The following is an 11,792-nucleotide window of genomic DNA, read 5'->3' as shown; positions in this document are numbered from 1 at the left end:
TCTCTTCCCTTCTCTCTCTATAGCCGGCCTCTCTCTCACTCTCAATTGTCTAACTCAGATTTTGAGTTCTAAGAGAGCTAAAGGAGAGTGCAATACAAATATACAACAAGCCCCACTAACAAATATTTTAATATAAAATAACGGGGTACTTAATTTATCAATTTAATCAGTTTAAATTGACCAGAACCAATTTTCAATTAAATTTCACCGTAGGCTCTAAAAATTATGCCAAACACGATGGCGTAATCAATTTCGGGTTCTGTGGCCGATAAGGCCTTCAATTATATTTCCAAAGCCGATAAATCAAACAGATATTCCTACGGTGAACAGATAACAATTCAAAACCACATAACGACACACAAAACCATAACAAACGCATAATCGTATACACATTAAGGACCAATTAGCATATTACGGAACAGGGGTATTACATTTGCAGGCCTTAAGGGTCCGCTCAAGCGGATAAGTTGACGCTCGAGCGGGGAGCCTGTTTCCTGGAATTTTGTTCGTGCGTTCTGTGTTTCGTTTTCCATTCTCTTTCACTTGTAAGCACTCTTAGGCATATGTTAAACATTGTAAATGAGTTAATGAGATAGGAATAAAGCCTAACGAGGAATATGTGAATTAAAGAACGGATTAAACTGTTAGTGACCCTTTTGTATTCATGAAATGTGTAGGATCAAGCTCAAGGGCGCATCCACAAACCGATCACTGTGAGTAATATCAATATTTGAAAGCTTGTCAAATGTCCAATTGTTATTTCCCTATAAACTCTATAAGTTGTTGATTGGGATTGTGGACAAAAGTCTGACCGGAGTAAATGAATGGACCGAAGGTCGTTTTGATATGAATGGACCGAAGGTCGTTTTGATAAGAACGAATGGACCGAAGGTCGTTTTGATGGAAATGAATGGACCAAGGGTCATTTCGATAAGAATGAATGGACCAAAGGTCGTTTTGATGGAAATGAATGGACCAAAGGTCGTTTTGACATGAATGAGTGGGCCGAAGGCCGTTTTGGTATGAAAGAGTGGGCCAAAGGCCGTTTTGACATAAAAGAGTGGGCCAAAGGCCGTTTCGACATAAGTGAATGGGCCGAAGGCCGTTTCGCCATGAATGGAAATCCAAATGGGTCGAAGGCCAGAATGTTTAGAACTACAGTTACTTGTCTTGAATTTCGTATAGTTATATATACATTCGTTAAATAGAAGTAAGAATTGGGCCCAAGGCCGTTTAGAGCATGTTGTTCTACATATTGTTATGTAACTGCTATATTTGATATTATTCACTGGGCTATCGCTCACGCTCATTCATGTGTTTGTAGGTGAGCCAAGAGAAGTCCAAACCCAGCCCCAATGAAGTCTGCTAGGATAAATCCGAGTTTTGAGGAAGTCAGCCTTGCGTCTCACTCTTGAGACCTACCCTTGCCTTTAGCTATGTATTTATGTTTTGTCTTGCCGGCAGGGACTTTATGTAATTATGTAAATAGTCTGTCATAGGTTGACTTGTTTTGGATGATCCTGTTTGTAATGAATTCTGTGAAACTGTACTTTTGAACTGTGGGTTATTAACGTAACTAAATGTGGTCTGTTAATGTGCATATAAGCACGGCTCTATGGACAAAGTTTTTATTTATTGCTTCCGTTTGGCCCCTTTTCTCTGACAAGATATGTCTGTTTTGGTCTGAGGCCGTAGGTAATCCCAGGATTACTGGCCGGTTATGTCCTTAACCCATAGGGGCGGGTTCGGGTCATGACAGAAAGGAAACCAAAAAGTGATCAAAAAGTGATTTCACGGACTGATATAAAAACAGGTCCGCTCGAGCGTACAACACCCCGCTCGAGCGTCAGACACAGGTTCACGCTCGAGCGTCCAAAGATCCGCTCGAGCGCCGGATGCACTCTCCCAGAATCTTCTATAAAGGTCCAAAATGCTGAGAGAAGGAACTTCACGCTCGAGCGTCCAAACTTCCGCTCGAGCGGAAAGGCAACAACAAAATCCCGCTCGAGCGTTAAATCGCCACTCGAGCGGAGAGACCAAAACCTGGGCAAAAATTCAAAGCTTTAAAACACAACCAACTTATTCCCAACTTGCCCAACACAACCCAAAACTCTAACACAAGGAGTAAGGGATAGAAATGAGGATAAGACAACAGCGAATCTACGGAACCGAGTCCGGATTACAGTTAAACAATAACAGGGAATACCGGGATCGCTATATTAAGTGTATATATATAAATATATAATAGTACTTGTTTGGGGTCAATTTGTGATTTAATAAAAAATGTACGGGCTTGGGTTCAATTAAAGTATCTATTTCAAGTGTAAAATAATTCAGTTTGTATTATCTTGCTTTGAATTTAAAGGTAAATAACCAAACGAAGATTGTAAAAATCGAAAGTTAAGGTTTAGAGCGATTAATCTAAAATTTGAGAGTTAAGTAATTAATATTAGAGTGTTAGAAGTGATTTCTAAGCTTCCAGGATCGATTAGAGTTTGTACGGATTCGCCCGTGATGCGTTTTCAGTCCTAGGGCTTAATTTGCGATTAATCGACGAACTAAGGGCTTTATTATAATAATTCAAAATTTAGGGACCTAATAAGGTTTACAAAAAAGTCAGGGGCCTCACAATTTTAATTTGAGACTTTTTTTTGATTGTTTATATATATCAAAAATTTATTTTTAATCCAGCACTTAAATTTTTATTAAATAAATTTTTTATTTAAAAAATTCAATATTTAATTTTCAATTCATAATTTTCAGTTTTTAATTTTTAATTTTCAAACTTTATAAAACACCACCATAGCATTTGCCTTCATAAATTTGAACTTGAAACCTATTCCCATAACAGTGATTTGGCTATTTAGGAAAATTATTAAATATTTTTGAAATATCACGTATTTATATCGTTTCACTAATTATTATTTATCATAATTTTTTATATTTTTTAATCACCCAACACAATATTTAAAAATAAACATAAGATTAATTAACTCGCACAAACCGTTCGATCTTATCCTACGTGCACATTTTTAGACGGTTTCAAAGGCTATGTATAGGTGGATGTAGGTGTAGTTTTAGCTTAGTTTGTGAGTTGTTGACAGGTTACGGTTTATATTGCACACATCCTACCAGCTCGCACAACTGATTAAAAAAAAACATTTATATTTTCTGTTCTTACCTTCACACATAGGAATGGCAACGGGGCGGGGCGGGGCGGGGTCGGGGATCAAACTCCCCGTCCCCGATCCCCGATGGTGGAAATCCCCTCGTCCCCGGCCCCGATCCCCGACGGGAAACCTATATTCACTCCCGCCCCCGCCCTCGCCCCCCTAACGGGGATCGGGTTTCCCCGACCCCGAACAACCCCCGACCTTTTTTTTTTTTTTTAAAAAAAAAAAACTGCTTTGAAGCTGGAGGATCAAAAAAAATAAGATCAACATGGACAAACAGAGAGATGAACACCAATAGATCATCATCATCATCATGTATCATCATCAACAACATAAAAAAAAAATTAAAAAAAAAGAACAGAACAGAGAAAAAAAAACCAACAGATCCAAAAAAAAAAAGAAAAAAGAAAAAAGATCAACAACATTATCATCATCGATTCATCATAGAATAGATCTCAAGATCTAAGCTTCAATCTATAATATGTATATATATATATGTGTGTGTGTGTGTGTGTATAACACAGAAAGAGAGGGAGATATAGATCAGCATCTAAGCTTCAATCTATAATATGTATACATATATAATGTGTGTATAACACAGAAAGAGAGGGGGATAGAGATCGGCGACACTGTGAAGAGGAGATCGGCGGAGGAGGGCGGCGGATGAGATCATCGAAGGAGGGCGGAGGAGGAGATCGGCGAAGGAGTAGGTAGATCGGAGATCGGCGCTGTCAAGAGGACGGCTTTCTTCTCTCGTCGGAGGAGATCGGCTCTCTCTCTCTCCCTCCTTCCATCCCTTTCACTCCATTTTTCTCTCTCAGCTCCCTCTCACTCTATTTTTCTCACTCAACAGCGAAGTGGTTGTGGCTCTGCCAACATAAAGACACGCATACATATATATACATGGGGTAAAGTAGTAATTTTATTTCGGGGAGAAGCGGGGCGGGGGGTCGGGCCGGGGGTCGGGGACGGGGACAGGCCGGGGACGGGGCTGGAAAACGTATCACCGTCCCCGGCCCGAAAGTGATTGGGGATTCATTTTTAAATACCATCCCCGGCCCGTCGGGGGTATTTTTCGGGAAAAAATCGCTCGAATCGGGATCGGGGAGGCGGGTCCCCATCGGGCCGGGTTTAAATTGCCATCCCTATTCACACAAGTAATGCAGCAAAAAAGCAGTTCAAAAATCACTTTTCATTCTTTTCTCATCTCTTATGTCTCATTTGACAAGTAATTTTTTTAGCTAAAAAGTTAAAAAGTCATTAAAAAATTAAAAAACCAACAATTCATTCTAAAAAGTTAAAGATTCTATTTTCTCTCTACTTTTTGCACATCTTTTCATAAAAAGTCAAAAAATCATCTCAAACTTATTAATTTTTTTAACTCATATTTTAGTCAAATAACTAAAAAATTACTGAATTAGTCTGTTTTCAAATGAGACCTTACTCTCCCTTGGCAAAGCAATAACTGTCCAATGTAATAGCAAATGAGGTAATATATATATATATATATATACATGTTTTGGCCTATTAAAACATAATATATGATATTAGACAAATCCAACAAAAAAAAAAAAAAGCCCAAAAAAATGAAAACAAAATAGGAGCCCAACTCGCTCAATCGATCTACACCCACTTGCTTAACCAATTAATTTACCTGTACAAATCGCAACTCATAATTCGGCCAGTTGTGAGTCCATTTTTCATCATCCGCACCGATACAAGTCAAGTGAAAACCAACCTGCACCCTTGCAAAACCAGCTCATGGTTTATCCATATTTTCAACCAATTATAATAGAAAAAATTATACTAACATCCTTTAAATTTTTATTTAATACAGATTTTCTTCTCATATTTGAAAAGTTACATTTTTCTTTCTAAAGTTTGTAATCTCATTATAAATTATCCTTTAGATTGCTGATGTTATGCTTTGAAAATTTTTAAATGACTATTTTGCTTTTTTTTCAATCATTTCTTCTTCTTATCATCATGACTACATTCTATAATTTTTTATCATTAAATTCTATCTAAATATATTTTTATTGAGTGATAATATACACTACTAAAAAAAATACTTTTTGCGACCGCCATAAACCGTCGCAAATAATAAAAAACAGTCGCAAAAGACTTTTTGCGACGGCCCATGCGACGGCAAATGGGGGTCGCGAATATGGGGGTGGCAAATACTTTTTGCGACGGCAAAACAACGGTCGCAAATTATTTGCGACCACCTAAACTACTTATGGCGACCCCTATTTTGCCGTCGCAAAAAACAAAGAAAAATACTAACATGATCTTTGGCGACCATCTTGTTACCGTCGCAAAAAATTAAAAATAAAAATAAAAATAAATAAATAAATAAATAAATTGTGAAACATTAAAGCCCTTTTACCTATCCAGCTGTTTATCAAACAAATTAGACAAATCAAACCCACAGCTAACCTCTAGATATTCTTCCTATTTTCTTCAAATATTAAAGCTTGAACAAAATAAAAACAAAAAATGTCACAATTAAACAATTACTTTTAATATGTGAAACTTTTTTTCATCATATTCCAGTTGGGGTAATATCTGTCAAAACACTTCCAGTATACAATACTACTAATAGAACTTATAAAAGGCGTGTCAATGAAGCACAAGCATTTCAAAGCCCAAATGATGAACTAAAGGTTTAAGATCTAACACGAGGCCTTTCAAGGACTGGGAACATCATTGTGAGAAGACATAAAAATGCAATCAAGTAAAGACAACCAAACATGCAGAACTAAGCTTCTTATGGAGCTCATCCAATTCCGATTGATAGCATGAGAAACCACATGTTTTAACAGCATCAAAATCCACAAGCAAAAATAAAGGTGAATAACCAGTAGCAACAATAATTCTTTGTTCTCACATGATAAAAAAATCTTATTCCAATCTCTAATCAGAGTAAGAGGGGAAGGGGAATGGAGGCAGGATAAGACAAATCATTGCTTACTTCTAATATCCATACTACCCTTGTTTTTTACCGGTCATACCTGCAACCACCTGCAAAGATGCAATCCGAATAATCAAATTAGTTAAAATTACCCGTGCACAAAATTCTTCCATCAGGTACATATATATTTGAAGTAGTACATAAAATGCCCGTAACGTAAAAAATCACTTTCGAAATGTTGAAATGCATAAAAAAAAAACCTTAGGGGTAAAGTACATGGTTTTTATAGGGGAAGAATCCTAGTAATTTTTCTAGGCAAGACATCAAAAAGGAGCCCAAAACTCCACTTATCAAGGTCTAGAGAAAGCAGCTGGGAAGCACTAGGGTCTACAAAAGGCAGCTATTGGAAGATGCCTAGTGATTACAATAACATCCTAATCTCATCATACCAGCACCAAATATAATATAAGGCCCACCATTTGATAAGTCATACAGTTAATTAAATTACTAAGAAACATCAGATGGAAGGACTGGAATACTAGCACCATTTGTTCACTACTCTTGAATTTCAAATCCTCAAAACAATTTTGATATCCAAATTAAAAATTCAAAATCCACTATCAAATTCAATGTATTTCTGCTGATGCATGTGGATTTAAACATGTTGCCAGACAGAGTTAATGGCATATCTATAAGCTATTCTGATTATTTCTGTTGTCAGAGGAAAACCTGCGACATTCCTTTGTACTGTGATTGTACTGTATTGATTGAAGGGCAGTGCAGTCCATAAAAGAAAATCAAAGATAGGACATGTTTATATATATAGTTCCAGCACATGATTAGAGAGAAAATCACAGTATATACGCATAATATGTATAGAAAAATCACAGTTTATATATATAGTTCCAGCACATGTTTATATATATAGTTCACAGTTTATATATATAGTTCACAGTTTAGAGAGAAAATCACAGTTTATATATATAGTTCCAGCACATGTTTATATATATAGTTCCGACATTCCTTTGTACTGTGATTGTCCCAGCCCCAGCCCCAGAAACAGAACCAGCCTCATCATGATTAGAGAGAATTCAGTTAAACATTGCACAAGGAATACCAAAAGCACATGTTTATATATATAGTTCCAGCACATGTTTATATATATAGTTCTGCGCTCTTCATTGCAGTAGAGGTGTTTATTGAGTGAACATGGGACCTGTAACTTTGTTTATTCCAGCACATGTTTATATATATAGTTTTGCGCTCTTCATTGCAGTAGAGGTGTTATATCTGGGTAATCTAATTGGTAGTTCAATAAAAACTGATGCTTCTACTTTTTCTATATTGGTTTTATAATGTTCTAGAAATTCATGTGTTTCATTCAATATCAAGTTGGTGGATAGCTAGGTTCTTAATCATTTGAAGCCATATAATTAATAAATGACATAATGTACCTGTTCTTTCGCGTAGGGCATGAAAAATTAAGTATTTGTGCTGCATACATTCTCTTCATACACAGCAAATATCATAAATACATGCATGGGGAAATATAGTGATATCCTTCAAGAACTTCATACACAGCAAATATCATAAATACATGCAGAAATATAGTAGAGTGGCATACCTATTCATTTTCTTTTGAAGCTTGCTGCCCACTAGATGCATCCGACACCTACAATATGTTAGTATAATGTGTTAATAATTTCCAATGTGGCTATCCCTTGCGATGAGTTGGAATAACATCTGTAAAGTTTCTAATGTGACACCCAAGGCATGTGATGCTCTTTTATTTGTAACGAAAATATGGGCAGTATGCACCAAGAGCATGCAATTACAATCACGCTAGCTTGAGGTGTCTTATTTTGTCCATTTTTCATTTAGATTTTCAAAACATAATAAGGAAGTTGTGCATTCGTGGGATTTTGTTTAGGAGTGTAGGGGCATATGTTAATAAGATTTTAGACGCTTAGGGTATGCGAAGTTTCATACAATGCACAACTCTACTCAACTCCTCTTGGCAATACCTCAATCAAACTACTCATGTTAGACCCAATGACAGTCTACTGTCTACGCTACCATTGTAGATGAATAAAGTTAGTAGATTGTGATGTTTGAATTATTTTGATCCAGAATTGAGAATATAAAGCCAAGAAGAGAACAAAATGAAACAAACAAACAGACTACCATAAACAACATCCAAATCAAGCGAAAAAAAAAAAAGAAAAAGGCAGTTTGGTGTTGCTTTCTAGTACAATTGTTAATACAACTTCCCAGAATTAGGTCACTCACTCTAAAGATAATCTGCATGGATATTAGCTTTCAAATAATAGCATCCACATTCATTTCTTAAACCTTCTAGCTAATTAACAAAACAATGAACATTAAAAAAATAAAAAATAAAATTTAAAAATTAATCTAAATTGGAAGGATCTGAAACAGCTAACATATTTCATAATAGGCCACTTGTCTCTTTCCTCATGACATTAAAAAAACAACTCCAAGTTACATAAGTAAGAGTAAATGCATAAGTAAGAGTTTAAATGCATAATAGGCCACTTGTCTCTTTCCCCTTTTAAAAATTTGCATAAGTAAGAGTTTAAATGCATCACTTTGACTAGAAATCTGCATGGTTATTAGCTCTCAAATAGGTTAAAAATGGACAAACGATTACTATACTTTTGGGAGAAAAATTGTTGCCTCAAAAATAAATAGGAGGATTTATTAGAAAACCCTTTTTCAAATACTTGTATCTCAATTAATTCATAACATATTCTTATATTGCAATAAGTCCTATCATTTGGATATTTGATTAAACAAATCTTAATTATCATATTTAAGGTATATTATAGACAATTTTATCTTTACAAATTTTTTTTGAATGTTTAGCAACTTGATAATGTAAACATTCATATATATTTTTTTAAAGATTTGATGTGAACATTCATATTTAACAGTGTGAATATTCATATCATGAAACATTCACCATTAATGCGAATATTATTAAGGGTATTTTGGTAATTATATCACCCATAAAACTTATTGAAACATAAAAAAATATTTTAAACTAAGTAGAATATAAGTAGATGAAGAGAGATTTATGAATAATTGTCCCAAATAAAAATTTTTTGACAGCAAATTATTTTGTCCCAAACTACATTTATTAGCGTCTTTGGTAATGTTAGAATAATTTTTTTGTTTGTGTCGCAACAAGATATGATTGGCAGAGTGGTAAACTAGACCCTTCCATGATGAATCGAAAAGCAGAGAACTTATTGCCTCACCTTGTTCAGGTTCTCTCTCTCACTCACCACGTCAACTCAAAGCAATTTGATTCTTTTAATTTTAAAAAGTTTTCAGAATTAAATTTATAATATAAACTTGATTTGGTACGGATTACACATTCCATGTTTTGAAACATTTCTAGATATTTTTCTATGAGTACATAAACTGATACATACAGATGAAATTTGCAAAACTTATTTTACAAACTATAAGGCTAGTATGTTGTTTTAGTGGGTTTCATTTCAAAATCAAATTTTGTCATTGAATGTCACCATATGTGGTTAAGATTGTGAGGTATTGAATTATATAATTTCAATATACATAAATCTCAAACACCTGATTTAATAGTTGAAAGTGGATTGAGACAGAAGAATCAAGGGATTTAAGGACACAAAATCATGTGCCCACAAAATTTATCATTCTTCTACATGCACAGAATCCGATTCGATTCAGTGAGATAATTGTGTTAGGTTGCATGATCAAATTCAGTACATTTAGAATTTTCCCAAGATTTATCACAAAAGGTCATCTAATTTTTGGGCCTTTGCATCTATTGCCAAGAAATTAAAGAGGGTTTAAGTTGATTAGAGTATAAGCTAGATTTGTCTACATTAATGCAGGTGTCAATAAACTTGGATGCAAATGGTGAATGCCAAGAATGTTCAGTGAAGTCATTGAATGAATGGAAAAAAGCATCCGATTTCCCAGTGATAAATCAAGACTACTCAGGTGCCAAAAACACATACATTTATGCAGCAACGACCTCTGGTTCAAGCCAAGCATTGCCACATTTCCCATTCGACACAGTGCTGAAACTAAACACTTTGAACAAGTCAATCCCCAAAACCCCCCAAGTTATGTTTTCAAACAAGATTTCGAAGTTACAGTCGCATTTTGAAAACACGACTTCGTAAAATAGAACATAGATTTGAAATATAAGTTTTAAACTGCTTGGATTTGAAAATTTTCTCTTAAAAATGTTAGGTAAAAAACACTAAGGAGCATAGTTTATCTTGAAATCTTAGAGCAGCCATGAACTTTGAAAGTTTTCATCAAACTTGGACTTGAAAACTAACATTAGTGCCCCATGGCTTATCTCATAAGCACGCTTCTAAGTGAGAACGTCTATCCTAACAATGCTTGCTCACAAAACTAATTTAATCACAATCAATCAATCCAATCATGCTAAAACTAATTTAAAATCCTACAACTCAGTTATAGATAGTGAGAAAACACCCATCGATTAGTTTGAAATGAAGGCATTGAGGTCGTTGTCTAACCTTAAATCAATGAAATAACTATCAACATTAAGTCTCTCAGAAGTCCTTATACGCTAGCTGAGTTAGGTTTGGGCTTGACTTGTAATGACAGAAACGAGAGTTAAAAAAATATTAGATCTAGAATTTTTTCTTTCCTAAATAGAACATGTCTGATTGATATTCAAAGCACATGTAGCAGCCATGAAATGAACATCATATTCAACAATTTTGCAGAGAGAAGTAATTTGAACAATTCAAGCAATGAAGTGTTTCCAGTAAGGAGCTTCCAAATTACTGTCAACAAGTCCGGCGGAGGACCGTTAACTGACTGTCCTGTGTTTTATAAAATGCGAGAAAATTAAAATTTGAACCTCACGAAAAATACTTGGCTTCAGTGGATGTGAAGAAGAGATCGTTTTCCAACATTTTCTCGGCAACCAAACACAATAATATCACAAGAAAGCTAAATAATGTAAAGAAAAAGAACGAAAGAGACGCACTTGAAGCTGTGAATCCCTCACATTTTTTGCAAACTTCGAAGCTTGTGATCCAAAGGAGAGCTTCGACCAGTGATCAGAGGATTTGCCAAAACAAAGAGAACGAATACCTACACACAGAGAGAGAGAGAGAGAGAGTAAATTGAAAACCTAGATTTCCTAAGTCAGATAGAGAGAGAAGCAGGGGTGATAGATTAAATTAACTGATTTGATTCAATTCATTTAGTGATATCATTAAACAGAACATAGAGTGATGATTACCAGACGAAGCAAAGGAGCTTCGGGATCCGCAATGCGAGTTAAGGCTATGTCAGAGCTAAATAGATCCGACTCGGCTTGAAATCGGAGAGCAATGTCGGAAATTAGAGAGTTTCAAATTGCTAGAATGAGCAGAAATTTCGACGGATTTGAAGGCGACGAAGATTGATCCGACAGCGGAATAAGCAGCCGTGGAAGCTCCGGCGATTGAAGAAAGAGAGAGAGATGAAGAAGAAGAAGATCGCTACAATGTGTTGTGGTTGATTAATTTGCTTTGGAAGCTCCGAAGAGTGTGAGAATGGCGATGCATTTGAAGAGCTTTGACTGTGGCCAGTCAGATTCGAGCGAGAGAGGGTGGAGAGTCAAAAGAGAGTCGAGCGAGAGAGATTTTGAGAGAGAGAGAGTTCAT

Source organism: Camellia sinensis, chromosome 4 (assembly GCF_055761805.1).
Source record: "Camellia sinensis isolate YWXY chromosome 4, ASM5576180v1, whole genome shotgun sequence".
Classification (NCBI taxonomy): Eukaryota; Viridiplantae; Streptophyta; class Magnoliopsida; order Ericales; family Theaceae; genus Camellia; species Camellia sinensis.
This window is presented reverse-complemented; position numbering follows the sequence as displayed.